Genomic DNA, 11,715 nt, shown 5'->3' on the forward strand with positions numbered 1-11,715 from the left:
CCAGACAGGACTTGGTGCATCACGGGAGGATTGCCGGTCCAGGCCCAGACGTCAGCCCCTCTCCAGGGTCGGTGCCTCCCACACCAGGGTCCAGACAGGGCTTGGTGCATCACAGGAGGATTGCCGGTCCAGGCCCAGACGTCAGCCCCTCTCCAGGGTCGGTGCCTCCCACACCAGGGTCCAGACAGGGCTTGGTGCATCACGGGAGGATTGCCGGTCCAGGCCCAGACGTCAGCCCCTCTCCAGGGTCGGTGCCTACCACACCAGGGTCCAGACAGGGCTTGGTGCATCACGGGAGGATTGCCGGTCCAGGCCCAGACGTCAGCCCCTCTCCAGGGTCGGTGCCTCCCACACCAGGGTCCAGACAGGGCTTGGTGCATCACAGGAGGATTGCCGGTCCAGGCCCAGACGTCAGCCCCTCTCCAGGGTCGGTGCCTCCCACACCAGGGTCCAGACAGGGCTTGGTGCATCACGGGAGGATTGCCGGTCCAGGCCCAGACGTCAGCCCCTCTCCAGGGTCGGTGCCTACCACACCAGGGTCCAGACAGGGCTTGGTGCATCGTGGGAGGACTGAGAGGGGAAGCATCGCGCCGGGATCCAGACCGGACCAGGTGTGCAACGGGGAGCCAGAAAATGAAAGGACAGTAAGGTTGACGACGCGCCCGGAGCCGGAGCCGCCACCGAGGCTAAATGCCCACCCGGACCCTCCCTTAATGAGTCAGTTTTGCGGCCAGAGTCCGCACCTTTGGGGGGGGGGGGGTACTGTCACGCCCTGACATAGAGATCTCTAGTTGGTTTGGTCAGGGTGTGAATATCTATGTGTAGATCTATGTTATATATTTCTATGTTGGCCGGGTGTGGTTCCCAATCAGAGGCAGCTGTCGATCGTTGTCTCTGATTGGGGATCATACTTAGGTAGCCATTTTGCCTACCTATGTTGTGGGATCTTGTTTCAGTGTTTCTGTTTGGCTTGTTGGATATTTAGCCTCTTGAACTTCACGTTCTGTTGGATTTTGTTATTCTGTCGGTGTTTATAATAATAAACGACTATGTACGCATACCACGCGGCACCTTGGTCCGATCCTTTATACAATGAACGTGACAAAACTGAGATGGGCTGTCTGTCCCCACTCTGAGCGTTGATTCATCATGCAGAGGCCGTAGAGAAGCCAGATTTAGACATTGCATATAATTTAACAGTTCCATTGCACTCCATACTGAGATGGGCTGTCTGTCCCCACTTTGAGCATTGGTGATTGATCATGCAGATAGCAGCGAGAAAGCCCTAGAGAAGCCAGATTTAGACGTTGCATATAAATTAACAGTTCCATTTCATGTCATGCTGTTCATATAAATCATTCATTTACCAGTTTCTCGCAGTTATTTATCCCGGGAAAAGGGAGTCGTTTTTGGCAGTAAATCTCGGTAACTGGGTTCCCGCCATTCAACCCTAGTTAGTGACTTTGGGGCTGAGTGTTGTTAGTGACTTTGGGGCCAAGGGTTGTTAGTGCCTTTGGGTCTGAGGGTTGTTAGTGACTTTGGGGCCGAGGGTTGTTAGTGACTTTGGGGCTGAGGGTTGTTAGTGCCTTTGGGGCATAGGTTTGTTAGTGACTTTGGGGCTGAGGGTTGTTAGTGCCTTTGGGGCCTAGGGGCACTGCAGTAGCTGCTGCCACTGACTCACTGCAGCCTTTTCTTTATAGGGGTGCAGAGAGAGAGAGAAAGGGGTGCCCCGTCTACCCTCTACCCCTCTACCCCCTCTGCCCATCTACCCACCTAACCCCTTCGCCCCTCTACCCCCTCCGGCCCTCTACCCCCTCCGCCCCTCTACCCCCTCCACCCCTCTACCCCCTCCGCCCCTCCACCCGTCTACCCCCTCCACCCCTCTACCCCATCCACCCGTCTACCCCTTCTACCCCCTCCACCCCTCTACCCCCTCCACCCGTCTACCCCTTCTACCCCCTCCACCCCTCTACCCCCTCCGCCCCTCCACCCGTCTACCCCCTCCACCCGTCTACCCCTTCTAACCCCTTCGCCCCTCTACCCCCTCCGGCCCTCTACCCCCTCTGCCCCTCTACCCCCTCTGCCCCTCTACCCCCTCCGCCCCTCCACCCGTCTACCCCCTCCACCCGTCTACCCCCTCTGCCCCTCTACCCCCTCCGGCCCTCTACCCCCTCCGCCCCTCTACCCCCTCCACCCCTCTACCCCCTCCGCCCCTCCACCCGTCTACCCCCTCCACCCGTCTACCCCTTCTAACCCCTCTGCCCCTCTACCCCCTCCGGCCCTCTACCCCCTCCGCCCCTCTACCCCCTCCACCCCTCTACCCCCTCCGCCCCTCTACCCCCTCCACCCCTCTACCCCCTCCACCCCTCTACCCCCTCCGCCCCTCCACCCGTCTACCCCCTCCACCCGTCTACCCCTTCTACCCCCTCTGCCCCTCTACCCCCTCCGCACCTCCACCCCTCTACCCCCTCCGCCGTCTACTCCCTCTAACCCCTCTGCCCCTCTAACCCCTCTGCCCCTCTACCCCCTCCGCCCCTCTAGCACCTCCGCCCCGTCCAGTCCCCATGCTCTAACCTTAACACAACACAGTCGCAGCTAATTAGTGGTCCCTATGGGAGACGTCGTTAAGCCTGTCCTAACGAGCTGCGCGGCGCTCCGCGGGTCAATCTAATCAGACAGAGGGCCAGGGAGGAAGTGGGTCGAGCCTTATTAACGGCATCAATGGCGGGGGTAGTGGGGGCGGGAGGGTGAGACGGGGACCATCAATGGCGGGGGTAGCGGGGGCAGGAGGGTGAGACGGGGACCATCAATGGCGGGGGTAGCGGGGGCAGGAGGTTGGGTGCTGTCGGGTAGAGGAGCACAAGGCAGTCAGCGCCAGCCAGGGCCACGGATCACCTTGAATGCATTAGGGTTAGGGCAGGTAGTAGCTACACCCTTAACTTACACTATACTAAACACCAATGGCTATTAGTGCACTCTCTTTCTCTCTGACTGACCTGCGAGGGGCATAGAAACAAGGCAGGCAGTCTCTGATAAGCTCTCGTAATTACATACACACATGCCAGCGCATGCCTGCACATCATTATATTATTATTATATTATTTCTCCAGATACAAGCAATGTTTTTGGTAAAGAGAAATATGCTATTTATTACAGTACATCTTGCTATGCTATGGCTAGTTTAAGATGTAGACTACGTCTTTTTCATATTGCTAAATGAGAAATTATTTATTTTTTTATTTTTTTGGGGGGGGGGCCATCTCAAAGGGAGGACAAAAATAAACTTTCTTTTGTTGTCACATATTTTAAATACATAGCACTTTTTTATTGTACACTAGTTACATAGCAAGAATAAAGTAATTTGATATTTTGATATACATTACATCTAGATAGATGGTACTTATAAATCATGTTTTCAGTCATAACTATTATAGAACATGAGCTGTATTCTAGATGTTTTCATCTAGATGTGGTCATTGCTAATGACAGGCTCTCTATTATCTTGTTATAATAGCTATTACACAGCATGTCCCTCTGAAAATCAGTCTGGCAGTTCTGGAAATTGAATTAGATAGAGTTACATGAGTATCATAGTATTGTATTCATCTCTATGCCCCATCTCCTCCTCCTCCTAGGTGGAGCTGTGATGCTGCTGAGGTATCAATACGTATCTGGATGGTTAAATAAGAACTGGTGATGAGGAGAAGCACACCAGCCTGCCTTAAGGTGCACACCAGGCAGCCTACTGAAGCCCACCAGGCAGCCTGATGATGCCCACCAGGCAGCCTAATGAAGCCCACCAGGCAGCCTGATGATGCCCACCAGGCAGCCTGATGAAGCCCACCAGGCAGCCTGATGAAGCCCACCAGGCAGCCTGATGATGCCCACCAGGCAGCCTGATGAAGTCCACCAGGCAGTTGCCTTAGGGGACCTGCTGTCTCAGGATCCAACACCCACAAGCCCCCCTGACACCTTGACATCCAACAGACTGTTCCAGCCAGTGCCCGTCCCATATATACAACCATAGTACAACCAGAATACAAACATAACACACAACTGCTAATAAACAATCTCATCTTCCATTACAATCAATAATACTCCACCTAGACAAATCAAGGCCCTGCCTCATCTAATACACAAACATTATTGGGAACAATTTACACTCATAATACAATAACCATACATGCCATTACATACTGTGTTCATAGATTCAGGGCCGGCCATGGGCATAAGCACATTGGCAGTCGCCTAGATTGGTAAATTAGTCTACCCAGCTATCTAAACTTGTAGTAATCATGGCCGAATTACCGACCGGGCACAAAGGGCAAGTGCCCAGGGGTCCTGACCTCCACGGGGCCCCATTGATTTTGTTAGTCACTCTCACTCATCTCATGTTAACATGGCATAATTTATGGCAAAATGTGTAGAATTGCAGGAAATTAGCTGTTAAACTGCTACTTTCTCTTTCTGCCCCAGGGTAAAACGAGTAGAATTGCAATAAATTCTTTATAAAATTGCTAAAAAATGTCCCTTGGCAAAAGTTGTGGAATTGCAGGATATTAACTGTACAATTCCAACCCAATCTCGCCTAGGGCCCCCAAGATGCTATGGCTGGCCCTGCATTGATTATCTGCCATACTAATGTAAATGAATGGGGTTTGGAGTCCACTACAAACTATTGCAGACACACAAGGCTTCACATGAATGGAATCAACCACTAGATGAAGCCTCCAGTAAAATTCTGCCTTTTTTATACGCACTGAATAGAAATTACAGATCATCATAAAAGACAATCGAGACTCACTTTGGTGTCTAGAAAAATACTTGCTTGAAATAGTTTGTGATTTTTCAGAGTGCCTATGAAGCTGCCTACTTGTATGTAACAGATTAAAACACATCAAACTTAAAGTGTGTGTGTGCCTGTGTGTGTGCGCGCGTGTGTGTGTATGTGTGTGTGTGTGCCTGTGTGTGTGTGTGTGTCTGTGTGTGTGTGTGCGTGTGTTTGTGTGTGTGTGTGTGTGTGTGTGTAAGAGAGCGAGAGAGAGAGAGACGTGTGTCTGAGCGTGTGTGCATGAGTGTGTGTGTTCCTGTCAGCCAAAGAGGCGTGTTAGTCAAGAGTGTGCCGTCACGTCAGTCTCCTCTCTTCTGTCTGGACCTGTGGGGCTGGTTGATTCACTAGAGCAGGGTAGCTAAGTACAAGCTAAAATAACAACCTCGAGATATTCAAATATTTGAGCAGAGAATGGAGTCTACAACACACTCTCTCGTTCTGCTCTTTATTTCCTGTAGGCACACACACTCGCTCACACACACACACACACACACACACACACGCTCACACACACACACACACTCGCTCACACACACACACACACACACACACACACACTCGCTCACACACACACACACACACACACACGCTCACACACACACACACACTCGCTCACACACACACACACACACACACACACACTCGCTCACACACACACACACACACACACACTCGCTCACACACACACACACACACACACACACGCTCACACACAAACACTCACACACACACTCGCTCACACACACACACACACACACACTCGCTCACACACACACACACTCGCTCACACACACACACACACTCGCTCACACACACACACACACACACACACTCGCTCACACACACACACCTGCAGCTCACACACTCACACACACACTCGCTCACACACACACACACCTGCAGCTCACACACACACACACACACACACACTCGCTCACACACAAACACTCACACACACACTCGCTCACACACACACACACACACACTCGCTCACACACACACACACTCGCTCACACACACACACACACTCGCTCACACACACACACACACACACACACTCGCTCACACACACACACCTGCAGCTCACACACTCACACACACACTCGCTCACACACACACACCTGCAGCTCACACACTCACACACACACTCGCTCACACACACACACACCTGCAGCTCACACACACACACACACACACACACTCGCTCACACACACACAAACACACACACACTCACACACTCACTCACACACACACACACACACCTGCAGCCCAGCCACACACACACACACACACACTCGCTCACACACACACAAACACACACTCGCTCACACACACACACACACACCTGCAGCTCAGCCAAAGGGTGACGGTCCCCGTTCAGGAAATCACATATACACTCAGTGGCCAGTTTATTAGGTACCTGCAAAGGACCTAATAAATCACATCGTTCACGAAAATGGTTAGCTCTTACAGACAGTGAGTCACGTGGCCGTGGCTTGCTATATAAAGCAGGCAGACAGGCATCGAGGCATTCAGTTACTGTTCGATTGAATGTTAGAATGGGCAAAAAGAGTGAGGGGGGGGGGGGGGGGGGGGGACTTTGAGTGTGATATGCTCGTCAGTGCCTGGCGTGCCGGTTACAGTGTCTCAGAAACGGCCGACCTCCTGGGCTTTTCACGCATGACAGTGTCTAGGGTTTACCGGGAATGGTGCGACAAAGAATGGTGTGGCAGTCCTGTGGGTCAAAACAGCTCATTGATGAGAGCAGTCGAATGAGAATGGCAAGAATCATGCAAACAAACAGGCGGGTCACAAACAGACAAATAATGGTACAACAGCAGTGTGCAGAACGGCATCTCGGAACGCACAACTCCTCGGGCCTCGTCACGGATAGGCTACTGCAGCAGACGCCCTCACCAGGTTCCACTCCTATCAGCTAAAAACAAGAAGAAGCGGCTCCAGTGGGCACGCAATCACCAACACTGGACGTTTGAAGAGTGGAAAAATCGCCTGGTCCGACGGATCCCCCGGTTCCTATTGCGTCATGCTGATGGCAGAGTCAGGATTTGGCGTAAGCAACATGAGTCCATGGCCCCATCCAGCCTGTTGTCAACGGTACGGGAATGTTTTCCTGGCACACATTAGGTCCCTTGATACCAATTGAGCAACGTTTGAACGCCATACCTTGTAGAATCCATGCCCCGAATAATTCAGGCTGTTCTGGAGACAAGGGGGGGTCTGACCGGGTACTAGATGGGTGTACCTAATAAACCACTGAGTGTATGTGAATCCCTTGCAATCTCGTCTGTCACCCTCAAAATGACCTTTCTATCCCTGTCTCCTCTTTGGCCGACATTGCAATCATGACAAAACAAAACCTACTCTAGCAGCATGTGTTTTTTTCCCTACCAGGCCAGTGGATATAGAGGGAACTGAAAGATTAAGATATTTATACACAGTATATGTAGGAGCCATAGTTTAGAGTTTGGTGGTAGCGTTCTGTGCTGACATAGTTACAAATGGAAAGTAGGTACACCCACCCTAGTCTCTGTTATAGAGTCATGCCACAGACCCAAACACCAGACGTGCAGTGGTTTGGCTCCCCAGATCGGATCTGCTCATTTATAGTTTTGACTCACCTGTGTGCTTAAATGTGCTGTTTTAACCCTCCCGTTGTCCTAGGGTCAAAATGACCCGCCACTGTGTTGAACCAACTTTATTTAATTTTTATATTTTTTGGATCATTTGTGAGAAGGAGGCAGTGATACTTTCTTTAAAGTCTCACTGCCTCCTTCTCACAAATGATCCCCCAAAATATAAAAATTAAATAAACTTGGTTCAACACAGTGGCGGGTCATTTTGACCCTAGGACAACGGGAGGGTTAAGACATATAGGAAACAATCTGTCTCTTGTCACCTTCCTTGTAAAGACTCTATAGAAAACAATCTGTCTCTTGTCACCTTCCTTGTAAAGACTTCAGTGAACAAGAACACGCCTGACCCATGTATTCCAGTAGTATTGTGTGTAGCACCCTGTTCAGTGTTACTCTAGTAGAGTGTGTGTGTGTGTGTGTGTGTGAGAGAGTGTGTGTGTGTGTGTGTGTGTGTGTGTGTGTGTGTGTGTGTGTGTGTGTGTGTGTGTGTGTGTGTGTGTGTGTGTGTGTGTGTGTGTGTGTGTGTGTGTGTGTGTGTGTGTGTGTGTGTGTGTGTGTGTGCGCGTGCATGTGTGTGCATTAAACACGCTCTTAACCCATGTATTCCAGTAGTAGTGTGTGTAGCACTCGGCTCAGTGTTACTCTAGTTGGAGCTTGTCTTGTTTCTGATTGCGTTGGGTGGAGTAAAGATAACCATATGACATTTGGAGGGAGACTCAACATCAAGAATTAACAACACATGTTATTTTTCGCCCCTTCATCCTGTGTGGCTCAGTTGGTAGAGCATGGCGTTTGCAACGGCAGGGTTGTGGGTTTGTTTCCCACGGGGGACCAGTATGAGAAAAAAAAAATGAAACAATTAATGCACTCACTAACTGTAAGTCGCTCTGGATAAGAGCGTCTGCTAAATGACTAAGATGTAAATGTACATGTAAAATGACAGCGTTTTCCTATTGGGCCTCACTTCCATAACGTTTGACCTACATTAGATTGAAGAGTGCCCAGATTATCACACCAAACTATTTATCTTTGTTTACAAACTTACTGATCACAGATTTTAAAAGCAATCGCTTAATTCAACGTGGTTATATTTTAGTTTCCTTCCTATGAGCCAGAAGAAATTGACTTTGTCCAAGAGTGATGTGTGTTTTAGTTGTTTAGAAAATCATCTTTTGTCTTGTTTTAGTTGATTGTTATAAACCCATACTGTGTAGCACAGTCAATCTTTTCACACCTCTCAGGTCTTAAAGGTAGACTCGGCGATATAACGTACAGTTGAAGTCGGAAGTTTACGTACACCTTAGCCAAATACATTTAAACTCAGTTTTTCACAATTCCTGACATTTAATCCTAGTAAAAATCTCTAAATAGTCTTAGGTCAGTTAGGATCACCACTTTATTTTAAGAATGTGAAATGTCAGAATAATAGTAGAGAGAATGATTTATTTCAGCTTTAATTTATTTCATCACATTCCCAGTGGGTCAGAAGTTTACATACACTCAATTAGTATTTGGTAGCATTGCCTTTAAATTGTTTAACTTGGGTCAAACGTTTCGGGTAGCCTTCCACAAGCTTCCCACAATAAATTGGGTGAATTTTGGCCCATTCCTCCTGACAGAGCTGGATTAACTGAATCAGGTTTGTAGGCATCCTTGCTCGCACACGCTTTTTCAGTTCTGCCCACAAATGTTCTATAGGATTGAGGTCAGGGCTTTGTGATGGCCACTCCAATACCATGACTTTGTTGTCCTTAAGCCATTTTGCCACAACTTTGGAAGTATGCTTGGGGTCCTTGTCCATTTGGAAGACCCATTTGCAACCAAGCTTTAACTTCCTGACTGATGTCTTGAGATGTTGCTTCAAAATAGCCACACAATTTTCCTTCCTCATGATGCCATCTATTTTGTGAAGTGCACCAGTCCTACCAGCAGCAAAGCACCCCCACAGCATGATGCTGCCATCCCCGTGCTTCACGGTTGGGATGGTGTTCTTCGGCTTGCAAGTAACCCCCTTTTTCCTCTGAACATAACGATGGTCATTATGGCCAAACAGTTCTATTTTTGTTTCATCAGACCAGAGGACATTTCTCCAAAACGTACGATCTTTGTCCCCATGTGCAGTTGCAAACCGTAGTCTGGCTTTTTTATGGCGGTTTTGGAGCAGTGGCTTCTTCCTTTCTGAGCGGCCTTTCAGGTTATGTCGATATAGGACTAGTTTAACGGTGAATATAGATACTTTTGTACCTGTTTCCTCCAGCATCTTCACAGGGTCCTTTGCTGTTGTTCTGGGATTGATTTGCACTTTTCACACCAAAGTACATTCATCTCTAGGAGACAGAACGTGTCTCCTTCCTGAGCGGTATGACAGCTGCGTGGTCCCATGGTGTTTATACTTGCATACTATTGTTTGTACAGATGAACGTGGTACCTTCAGGCGTTTGGAAGTTGCTCCCAAAGATGAACCAGACTTGTGAAGGTCTACAATTTGTTATCTGAGGTCTTGGCTGATTTCTTTTGATTTTCCCATGATGTCAAGCAAAGAGGCACTGAGTTTGAAGGTAGGCCTTGAAATACATCCACAGGTACATCTCCAGTTGACTCAAATTATGTCAATTAGCCTATCAGAAGCTTCTAAAGCCATGACATCATATTCTGGAATTTTCCAAGCTGTTTAAAGGCACAGTCAACTTAGTGTATGTAAACTTCTGACCCACTGGAAGTGTGATACAGTGAATTATAAGTGAAATAATCTGTCTTTAAACAATTGTTGGAAAAATTACTTGTGTCATGCACAAAGTAGATGTCCTAACCGACTTGCCAAAACTATAGTTTGTTAACAAGAAATGTGTGGAGTGGTTGAAAAAATGAGTTTTAATGACTCCAACCTAAGTGTATCTAAACTTCTGACTTCAACTGTAGATGCATAGTGGGTCAATTTCCGCTACAACTAAGAGCGTGGAAGCGTGAGGATGAACTTTTCCGCTATTTTGATTCCCTGGCTACCACGCTGTGAACAGCGTGAAGCGAACCCGTACCTTTAAGGTTGACCACCATGACTTGGTGGTTCTTCCTATTGTTTGGTTATTGTTTGGTTATTGTTTGGTTAATGTTTGGTTATTGTTTGGTTATTGTTTGGTGATGGATTGAAGGGATTCTGAGTAGGGCTTGGTGATGGATTGAAGGGTTTCTGAGCAGGGCTCGGTGATGGATTGAAAGGATTCTGAGCAGTGCTTGGTGATGGATTGAAGGGATTCTGATTAGGGTTTGGTGATGGATTGAAGGAATTCGGAGCAGGGCTTGGTGATGGATTGAAGGGATTCGGAGCAGTGCTTGGTGATGGATTGAAGGGATTCGGAGCAGGGCTTGGTGATGGATTGAAGGGATTCGGAGCAGGGCTTGGTGATGGATTGAAGGGATTCGGAGCAGGGCTTGGTGATGGATTGAAGGGATTCGGAGCAGGGCTTGGTGATGGATTGAAGGGTTTCGGAGCAGGGCTTGGTGATGGATTGAAGGGATTCGGAGCAGGGCTGGTACAGTGTGATCATCTCACTGTGGTTGACCTACGTTCAGAAACAACACTACCATCCCAGAGTTATAGTGCTGATCTAGGATCAGGTCATGCAATCTTTTATTGTGATCTAAAAGGCAAAACTGATCCTAAATCAGCACTCCTACTCTTTATAGAGACCCTTTATACATATGACCACTGGTCATCTTGCTGCAGCTTTGTGATGTGGTTCACAAAAGGTCAAAAACAACACTAGGATCCCTGATGCAACGGTCCGTGACCACTGGATGCGGGGGAGAATGATTTCCAAGTCAAATCAGCCCCGGCATGCAAAGACAATGGGATGAATGTTTACACTGTCACACACACAAAGGGACTATTGATGGAACTCAGTGTCTGGTTTCCAGACATAATGGGACCCATCTCGTCCAAAGAGTTGACTCAAGTTTGCCAAAAAGCACCTGGAAGCAACTGGATGATCATCAAGACTCTTGGAAGAATGTTCTATGGACAGATGCGAAAATTAAACACTGCATTCCACAGTAAGAACCTTATTCCAATGGTCGAGCATGGTGGTGGTAGTGTGATGTTTTGGGGATGCTTTGCTGCCTCAGGACCTGGACGACTTGCCTTAATAGAAGGAACCATGAATTCTGCTCTGTATCAGAGAATTTTACAGGAGAATGTCAGGCCATCTGTCGTGAGCTGAAGCTGAAGCGCA

Source organism: Coregonus lavaretus (genome assembly GCF_964263955.1).
Source record: "Coregonus lavaretus genome assembly, chromosome: 27".
In the NCBI taxonomy this organism is placed as follows: Eukaryota; Metazoa; Chordata; class Actinopteri; order Salmoniformes; family Salmonidae; genus Coregonus; species Coregonus lavaretus.